The 8,764-nt window shown below is 37.8% G+C and overlaps 1 long non-coding RNA gene and 1 pseudogene across 1 annotated transcript; one reads left to right on the top strand and one right to left on the bottom strand.

The window, feature by feature from the left end:
- The first annotated feature begins 256 nt into the window (after positions 1–256).
- LOC147497638 (uncharacterized) lies at positions 257–1,962 on the top strand. Its single transcript, XR_015197176.1, has 6 exons — positions 257–306; positions 399–449; positions 539–662; positions 1,260–1,366; positions 1,477–1,584; positions 1,866–1,962. It is a non-coding gene; the product is annotated as an uncharacterized LOC147497638 (long non-coding RNA).
- Positions 1,963–4,794: 2,832 nt separating this feature from the next.
- On the bottom strand, positions 4,795–4,887 carry LOC147497637 (small nucleolar RNA R71; annotated as a pseudogene).
- Between the last annotated feature and the right edge of the window lie 3,877 nt (positions 4,888–8,764).

Raw genomic sequence — 8,764 nt, 5'->3', positions numbered from 1 at the left:
CATAAACTTATCTGTACAGTAATTATTGCCGGTCTATATTTGGATTTTTGTGTCATCCCGTCAAAACTTTCTTCAACGGATACCTCTTGAGGGAAGCATCACCTAGTTATTCATTTTATAAAAGTTATTATAAGTGTGGTTTGTGTTGTAACTATTTTGTTTAAGCTGCATAGTATCAATGACAATGATGGTTGAATTGATCAGGATCCCGCAATTAAGCCCATCGGGTTGAAAAGATTCTAAAACTTTGCAAAATGGATTCTTCCAGAGATTCCTTTATGGGTGAAGAATCCAGATTATGATCGTGTATGTCTCTAGTACTTGTGTCTACTTTCTATATTGAAACTTAGATTGATCCCTGATAATTATCTGCATACTGTTTTTTTTTTCCATTAAAGGTTGATTGGCTCAACAGATTTATTGAACTCATGTGGCCTTATCTGGACAAGGTGTGTGCTAAAGCTTATAAAATTATTAATCATGCAAGTGTCTTCTAATACTCTTTTTGATGGGTTAATTGTTGACGTTTGTTGTTTAGGCCATCTACAAGACTGCAAAGAATATTGCAAAGCCCATTATAGCTGAGCAAATTCCAAAATATAAAATTGATTCAGTGGAGTTTGAAGAACTAACTTTGGGCTGCCTACCTCCAACTTTTCAAGGTTAGTGATGCTACTCTTTAATTGGTAGTTTCTGCTGATAAATCATCTTATTTGTATTGGGTTTACAGTACGTCATCGTGAATGCTAGTTTGGGCTCTCAAATTAGAGTGTGGGTTGAATTAGAATATGGGTTGAATTAGGAGTAAATACCATAAGAGCGTGCATTACCTTAAGATATGGGCTTGAGTAGGGTGTTTAGCAAAATTTGTGTAGGTGGTGAGCGGTGACAAGTACATAGGATAGAGCATGTAAAAAATGTGTGTACACATATGATGGTGTTTGACATGGACATTTATTGTAACTCTGGATTGCCACGTTTGCAATACTGCCTGTCAAATTCAACTGCAAAAAATTTCTGGACAAACCTGGGGCCTTGGATGCATACTGATAGCTAAAGTTGTTTTAAAGATGACATTTTCTTTTAAATCCCACGATTCAATTGGTAAGAAGAACCAAAGTGGAGTATCTTATCTTGTTGTTAGACTTCATCATCCAATTTAGTCATTACTAATCTTAAACTCCATTTATATGCCTGTTGATGAAATACTAGTTACTTACTTTTCTTTATCCTGATGCTTTATAAATTTCACTCCATAGGTTTGGGATACAAGGCAACGTACTTGTTGCAATTCTTTTGACGCCCATGAAGAGTACATTTCTGATATGACTTATGCGGCAGATTCATTGAAACTTTTGGGAACGAGGTAGATCTATTTTCTTTCATATTTATGATATTACGTCGTTCTTTAATGCAACTCTGGCTTGCGTATATGTTTCTTATTGAGGAATGGATAAATTGATTCATGATGACAAGGGCAATGCTACTATTTCTAATGATGGTGCTACTATTATGAAACTTCTTGATGTTGTTCATCCTGCTGCTAAGATTCTTGTCGATATTGCCAAGTCTCAAGATTCTGAGGTATATAATAGAAAACAAATTTACTAATTTTAGTGATTGGCTGACTAAAAGAGTGAAATTTTTATGCTAAAGTTTATATTTATCTTAGAGTGGGTTATGATGGTTGCATTACTACAACATTTAACAGCTTATACTTTAGAGTTTAGAGAAGATAATGACATTAACAAGGACATTGTCTCAGAAAAAGTTGAGAGGGTATCATTAATAATTGTATTGGTTAGGTTTTAGGGATAAATTTGGAATTCACTTGTAATTTTAATGACCGGATTTATTGTCTACAGGTGGGTGATGGAACCACTAGAGTAGTTCTTTTTGCGGGAGAGTTTTTAAAGGAGGCCAAACCTTTCATTGAGGATGGTGTCCACTCAAAGTCTTATAATGGTTTTAAATGCTTCCAATTTGGTAAGGAATTTGGATATTTTGGTTTGATTGGATGGATATGTTCATGACAAATTGTTCTAGAAGCCATGAGTTTGCTACTTGTATTTCAGGCAATTAGCAAAATTAAGGAACTTGCTGCGAGTATAGAGGGGAAAAGTATGGAAGAAAAGAAGAGTTTGTTGGCAAAGTGTGCTGCTACCACACTCTCTTCAAAGCATTTTTTTTTATAGGAAAGACCTCACTCTTTTCAAAGCTGATTGGTGGTGAAAAAGACTTTTTAACATCTATGGTTGTGGACTCAGTTATTTCAATTGGCAACTATGATACATTGTTTATTGTATTCTTGTATTCATTGTTTATTATAGGTTTAGCTGGTCTCGCTACAAAATATGAGAATTTTTTTTTCTTTTATTAGCAACCCATCAGCAACGGTTTATAACCGTTACAAACGAATTTTAAATTATTTTTTTTAAAATTAACTAACAACTTTGCAACGGTTACAAACCGTTGGTAAAATTTTTAACAAATTACCAATGCTTAAAAAGCGGTTGTGAAATAAAAAACCGTTGCAAAGGTTTTAAATTTGTGCACGAAATAGTTATAATAAGCGTTGGAAAGTTCTGTTTGCAATGGTCAATAACCGTTGGAAATTTCTGTTTGCAACGCTTTTTAAGCATTGCAAATATTTCCAACACTTTACCCACGCCATATTTGCAACGCTTAAAAAGCGTTGCGAAAATTATTAGCAATGCTTTTTTGCTGTTGCAAATAGCCTGTTATGGTGTAGTGTTGTATAACTTTGTTTGTCATTGTGGGTTAGAAAATAAGTTAGGTTAGGAAGCTAATGTTAGTGGAGTTTAGGGTTAGAAAAATATAGATCTAGATCTAGTTTTGAGTTTTATCCCATTAATTAATTAGTTTTCATACCTTGTTTTAATATAGATTATTGAATCATTGTTACTTTTCATTAGATTAATAAAGTTAGTTGTTTTTATATTCTAGCTTCATTTTCCATTAAACATCTATTGCAATTCATTGATGTCATTATTAGTTTAATTAAATTATTGCATGATTAGTTTCCATTGAGTTTAAATAAGCAAAGTTCAAATCTTGATATCATGTCTTGTTTGAATTCCATTGGGAATGATAGCGTAATGATTCTCGGCTAAACCTCCTTTTGAGGGGGTTGAGAAGCCTTGATGAAAGCTTAATTCCGATTATCGTAGAGTCGTCGTAATTTCCTTTCCACTCTAGAAATTATTAGTTCACCATGAGAATGGGTGTAATCGTTCACATGCTAGTTATGAATTGGTAGAAATGCCATGTGTAATTAGGGATTAGGAGTAACCATATTGTTCTGCATGGCGATTCAATTCGATTCTGACGATTAGATTTATCGTTAGTAGGATTAAGTCGAGTTAAGGTGGAATCAATCCCCCTCTAACTCCTTATCATAGAATCAACATAGCATTCCCATAGTTGTTCTAATAGTCGACTAGTTGCATCTTGTGGGTAGTTGCATCGTAGTCTAGTTGCCATTTCGTAAATCTCTCATTAGACTTTTTAGTTAAGATTACTTATTCGTAGAGAACACAGCATGCGGAAGGACTAGGAGTGGAACGAATCATCTACTCCACTATATCTCATAGGATTAAGAGTAGAATCTTTGATAAAATATAGGCACATAAGATAGTTTTAGTTTACTTACGTTTTGAGTTTTATCGTTCATTTTGTAGGTAAACTATCAATTTTTATCATTTATCAAATGGCGCCGCTGCCATCTTAGTTTCACTTTCCCATTGTTTTCATAGTATAAGTACTTTTCTTAAAGTCCCATTAAACCCACCCACCCTTGTTTGATTCATACTGTGGTTGTCCGTTTCAAAGATTGAAAAGTTCCGTGAAAAAAACACGGAGCGACCCGCATCATGGCGCTTCAAAGCGAAGCGCCCGCTACCATACACTGAACCTTGAGCGCGACCCGCCCCCATCTCGAGCTCGACCCGCCCTAAAACACTGTAACTTGAACTTATATTGAGTGCGACCCGCGCCCAAAGTGAGCGCACCCGCGCCCTAAGCTGATTTTGCCGGATTTCCACAGGTTTGATTCGAACTTCGATTTTTCAAGTTTTTCAGTGTTCTAACTTGTTATATATACATTGAACACGCGTAAACAAGACGCTATTCATAAGCGAAGCAAGGACGCAATCAGGTATTCCTTTCTTCCACACATCGCATCTCATGTTAGAGGTTTATACTATTATATCAGAATTGTTGGGAGTGTTGATGTGTTTAGCTAAATTTGGTCTTAGCCTTGTATGAGATTAAGGTCTGGTCGAACAAAAACACCAAACGTAATTACACAACAACGTCAACAAACAATTCTATCTAGTATACCACCCACTACACCTCTAGCTACTATTTCACACACACCACCTGACACAATGCCCGACGAAGGAGAGACTCCTCTCTCTGACTTCTACAAAACCTTGAGCGATAGCCCCAAATCTTGCATCGTTCTAGCAGACCCAGTGGGGGATTTCCGAATCCCCCCAAATATTTTTAATTTGTTACCCGTTTTTCATGGTTTAGACCATGAAAAACCTTATTAGCACATGCGTAGGATTGACCAAGTTATAACAACATTCCACCATCCTACGGTTGGTGCGGAACAAATTAAACTTAGGGTATTCCCTTTCACCTTAGCCGATAAGGCGGCGTCTTGGTTAACTGCCCAAACGCCTAATTCTGTGGACTCGTGGGCTAAACTTGTTCAGCTGTTTATAGAACATTTTTACCCACCCCTAAAGACGGATGAGATGCTTTCCAAGATTCATTTCTTTTCGACAAAATCCTCATGAATCATTTTGAGGCTTGGAATCGTTTCACCGATCTCCTTATAGAGTGTCCACATCATAACTTAGCAAAAGACACGTTAGTTCGTGCCTTTTTCAAAGGACTTCTACACCACCATAAAGAAGTCCTAGACATAATGAATGGGGGTAGTTTCTTAAGCAAAGGAGCCTCGGAGGCTTATAAATTTTTAGAGGATCAAACTAAGCGAAATAACAACTTGGGGGGTAGTGACGATATCCACCGCTCCGCTAGTTCTTCAAATACAGTTAAGGCCGCCGGTATGTTTGAAATTAAACACGATCCCGAGCTTAAAACTCTAATCGAATCACTCACTAAAAAGGTAGAGGCCATTTACGTTCAACAAAAGCCTATCCCGTCATGAATGTAAATTCAAATCCATGTAGTTTCGTTGGAGTCCTCGGCATCCCGACTCCCAGCACCCTATAGCCTATGAACAGGCTTGTTCTATTAATAGTGAACCTAACCCCTTTGGAGACAAAATCCCAACTTCGGTTGGAGAAATAACCAACACGCCACACCGCCAGGTACAATAATCAATATGTTAGGCCAACGCATTACGCTTTTTAACCAAGCTCCACCACGACAAGGGCGGGTCGGTGTAATTTTAATAATTACAACAACCAAGTTCAACCTCGACAAGGTCAAGTACAAGGTCAAGGTAGTTATAATAATTATAATGCTAATAGAGGTATCGTCCCAAATAATAACTAACTATCAAAATCCGCCCATAAATAATTCACGCGAGATAGTTCGAATACACCACCCGTGATCGCTACTACACCCACACAACCGGATCGTCTTGACACCTTCATACAAGTGAGCCAAAAACTTTTCCAAACCATGGCTCAATCTAACCAAATGGCTTCTACAATCCGTTAATAATTTAACCCAACAGTTGGCCCAAGATAAAGCCCAACCCAAAGGTGTGTTTCGGTCACGCAATACCTAATCCTAAAACAACAAACCGCGACCTTTGAGGTAACCGATAATACTAGTAATGAATATGAAAATGTAGGTGAGCTAAAGGCCATCACCACTCCGCTTACGGCAGAGTGGTCGATAACAAAGTAACTATGCCTATAGTTACCCCACCAAGAGCCCCTACACCCGCTATTTTACTAAATACGAAATAGAAACTCAAGAGCCTACCACACCGTAGAGGTACCGGTTATAATACAACCTAAGAAACAGAAGCCAAGGCTAAACATCCGGTGATACCATTGCTAAATATAGACGAAGCCACCGTTTCCACAAAAATTAGCCATGTTAACTAAGGATACTAATTATGAGGAGATTAGAGGCGTTTTCAAGAATCTAACTATAAACCTTCCCTTCCTCGAAGCTATTAAAAAAGCCACACCATGCTAAGTTTCTTAAGGAGTTGTGTACTACTAGGCGTAAGACCAATATACCAAAAGACGCTTTTTTAACGAACAATTCCCAACTCTATCGAACATAATGGAATTGTTAAGTACAAGGACCCCAGTCGATCCTCGCATAAATGCACCTTAGGAGATTCTTATACGACGACCGCGTTATTAGACCTGGGGGCTAGTGTTAACTTACTCTCGTTTTATTTGTATAGACAAATAGGTCTAGACGAGATGCAACCCACTAAAATGACGTTGTAATTAGCTGATCGGTCTATTAAGTATCCTAAGGGTGTGGTTGAAAATGTGCTGGTAAAAATTCAGGATTTCTACTATCCGGCTGATTTTGTCATCCTTGATACAGAAGTCGCTAACGACTTTGTCCCGATCATCTTAGGGCGTCCTTTCCTGGCAATTGCCAATGCGCTCATTAATTGCCGCGATGGTTCAATGTCCATGTCTTTTGGCCATCTTGCAGTTGAAGTAAATGTTTTTAAAACAAAGACACATTTACCCGATTAGATACATGGATGGAGAGGTTAGCATGATCGAGAGCTTCGCTCGAGATTATTTCAACAACACGTTCCCTGATAATCATATGCCCAAATTTCTTTCCTTTGGAAGTTCAGACTCCAACATTTTCATCCCTACACTAGTCGATACACATATTACGGATGAGGATGAGATAGATGACTTTCTCAAAGATATAGAAGCACTATCATAGTAACGTGGATATGACCAATGTGGATGAGGAATTGATGAGTTTCTTAGAGCGGTGATGATTCACCCAATCAAGAACTACTTTGCACAACATCCAAATTTTCGACTCCCTTTTCCACCCTTTCAAAGGGATCTCGAGTTTGCACTCGATCCTTTTGTTTCTTCAGGCTTCATAATTTTTAAATCCACCTAGTAAACAAATACTTGGAAGGACAAACCATTTGACACCTTCATTTTCAGAATTGATGGTCCCTACCTACACTATGAATGAGTTTTGTGCTAAACACACATCCTCATTTTTTCCATGCTTTCCTTCTACAACTTATCCATATCCACCATATCTTCCACAACCATTCCCTTTTCCACACTTATTCACTAGGATACCCTCTCGTTCAAAAATGAAAAGAAGGTGCATGCTAGGTTACGTTATAGGGTTGTCCGACTTCGCTTTCATTTCACTAGGTTGCGTCATAGGAAATCTTGGTGCTTGATTGTGTTTGGATATGTTTTCTGTGATATTTATTTATGGAATGATTCACAGCTATTTCGGTTGTTGATATATGATAAACTGCATGTTCATACATATGTTAGATAAAGTCTCGAGTATCTGATTATAAACGACTCAACTTTTGTGTTTGGTGCATTTCCTTTTATTTCCATATATTAGTGAGTGCACCATTAAGGTAATCGGGCCCTCCCAATGGAGTGTGTGGCTGTAAGTACCGGATCCTAAGTCCACGTTTAACATAATTCACGTTTTCCATTCTTGCATGTTTTCTCGGATTTTTGAGTCATGTTTCTCTATGGGGTTAATTATGTCCTTATTTCTTATTGTTTTCCTTATAAAAGTAAAATATATATATATATTAAATTAAAGAATAAACATAGTAATCTAGGAAGTCTCGCGAATCTAACTTTAAAAGACCCACTTAAAAAACAAATTTTCTAAACTTTGTTGTAAAAAATTTATTTGGGGGTGGGGTGTTCGTGTTCCGTCCTAGAATGTTTTATGTCCCATTAGAGTTGTTTAGGCCGTTTAATTGTAATTTGATTCGGGTTGACATATTCTATGAATTTATAGTTCATTCGTTCGCATGACATATGTCATGCACGCACTTCGAGGCATTTTCCACTATCTTATATGTCATCCATGGTCGGAATAGAGTGTTTTATGGATCATTGGATTGGAAATTCTCTCCTGATCATTTCCATATCTCATTCGCAAAAATCGGACCGGTAACGAAGCGGCAATTTTAGTTTGAAGTTGCGCGAAAAATCGAAAAATTCGAAATTTTCGAATTGGGCTTGGGCCTTCGCTTCAAGACTGCAACGACCAGCCTTTACCTTTGCACCAACAGTTGCGTTCTTCACTTCCAAGCCGCCATTAACGACCACCAAAGCTTCAAAACCTAAAAAAATAATAATAATAATAATAATAATAATAAGAAACCTAAACTAACCCACGCCAACCATCAAAAATCCACTTCAAATCTTCTCTAAATCCTTCCACCACCACCTCCACCAAGTTAAAAAACCAAAAACCACCGAAAATTTCAAAATTGTGAGCTGTCGCGCCACCACCACTGTGTGTTTCATTCGGTCGACTCAAATTCCAACACCACATCCCATTTAAACCCCTACTACATTCCAAACACTCCAATGGCTCAACAACGCCGAATTTTGCCGGAGCAGGCATTTACTGGCGACCACTTCGCGCCGTTTTACGGTGGCGACCACTTCGACCGAAGCCTTTTACCACGAAGACTTAGTCCGACGGTTTTACAACACGAGGGAGTTGGAGGGGCGTAGAATTTTTGTTATGGTGGCGAAAA

Source organism: Coptis chinensis, chromosome 5 (genome assembly GCF_015680905.1).
Source record: "Coptis chinensis isolate HL-2020 chromosome 5, ASM1568090v1, whole genome shotgun sequence".
NCBI classification, from domain to species: Eukaryota; Viridiplantae; Streptophyta; class Magnoliopsida; order Ranunculales; family Ranunculaceae; genus Coptis; species Coptis chinensis.
This window is presented reverse-complemented; position numbering and strand designations above follow the sequence as displayed.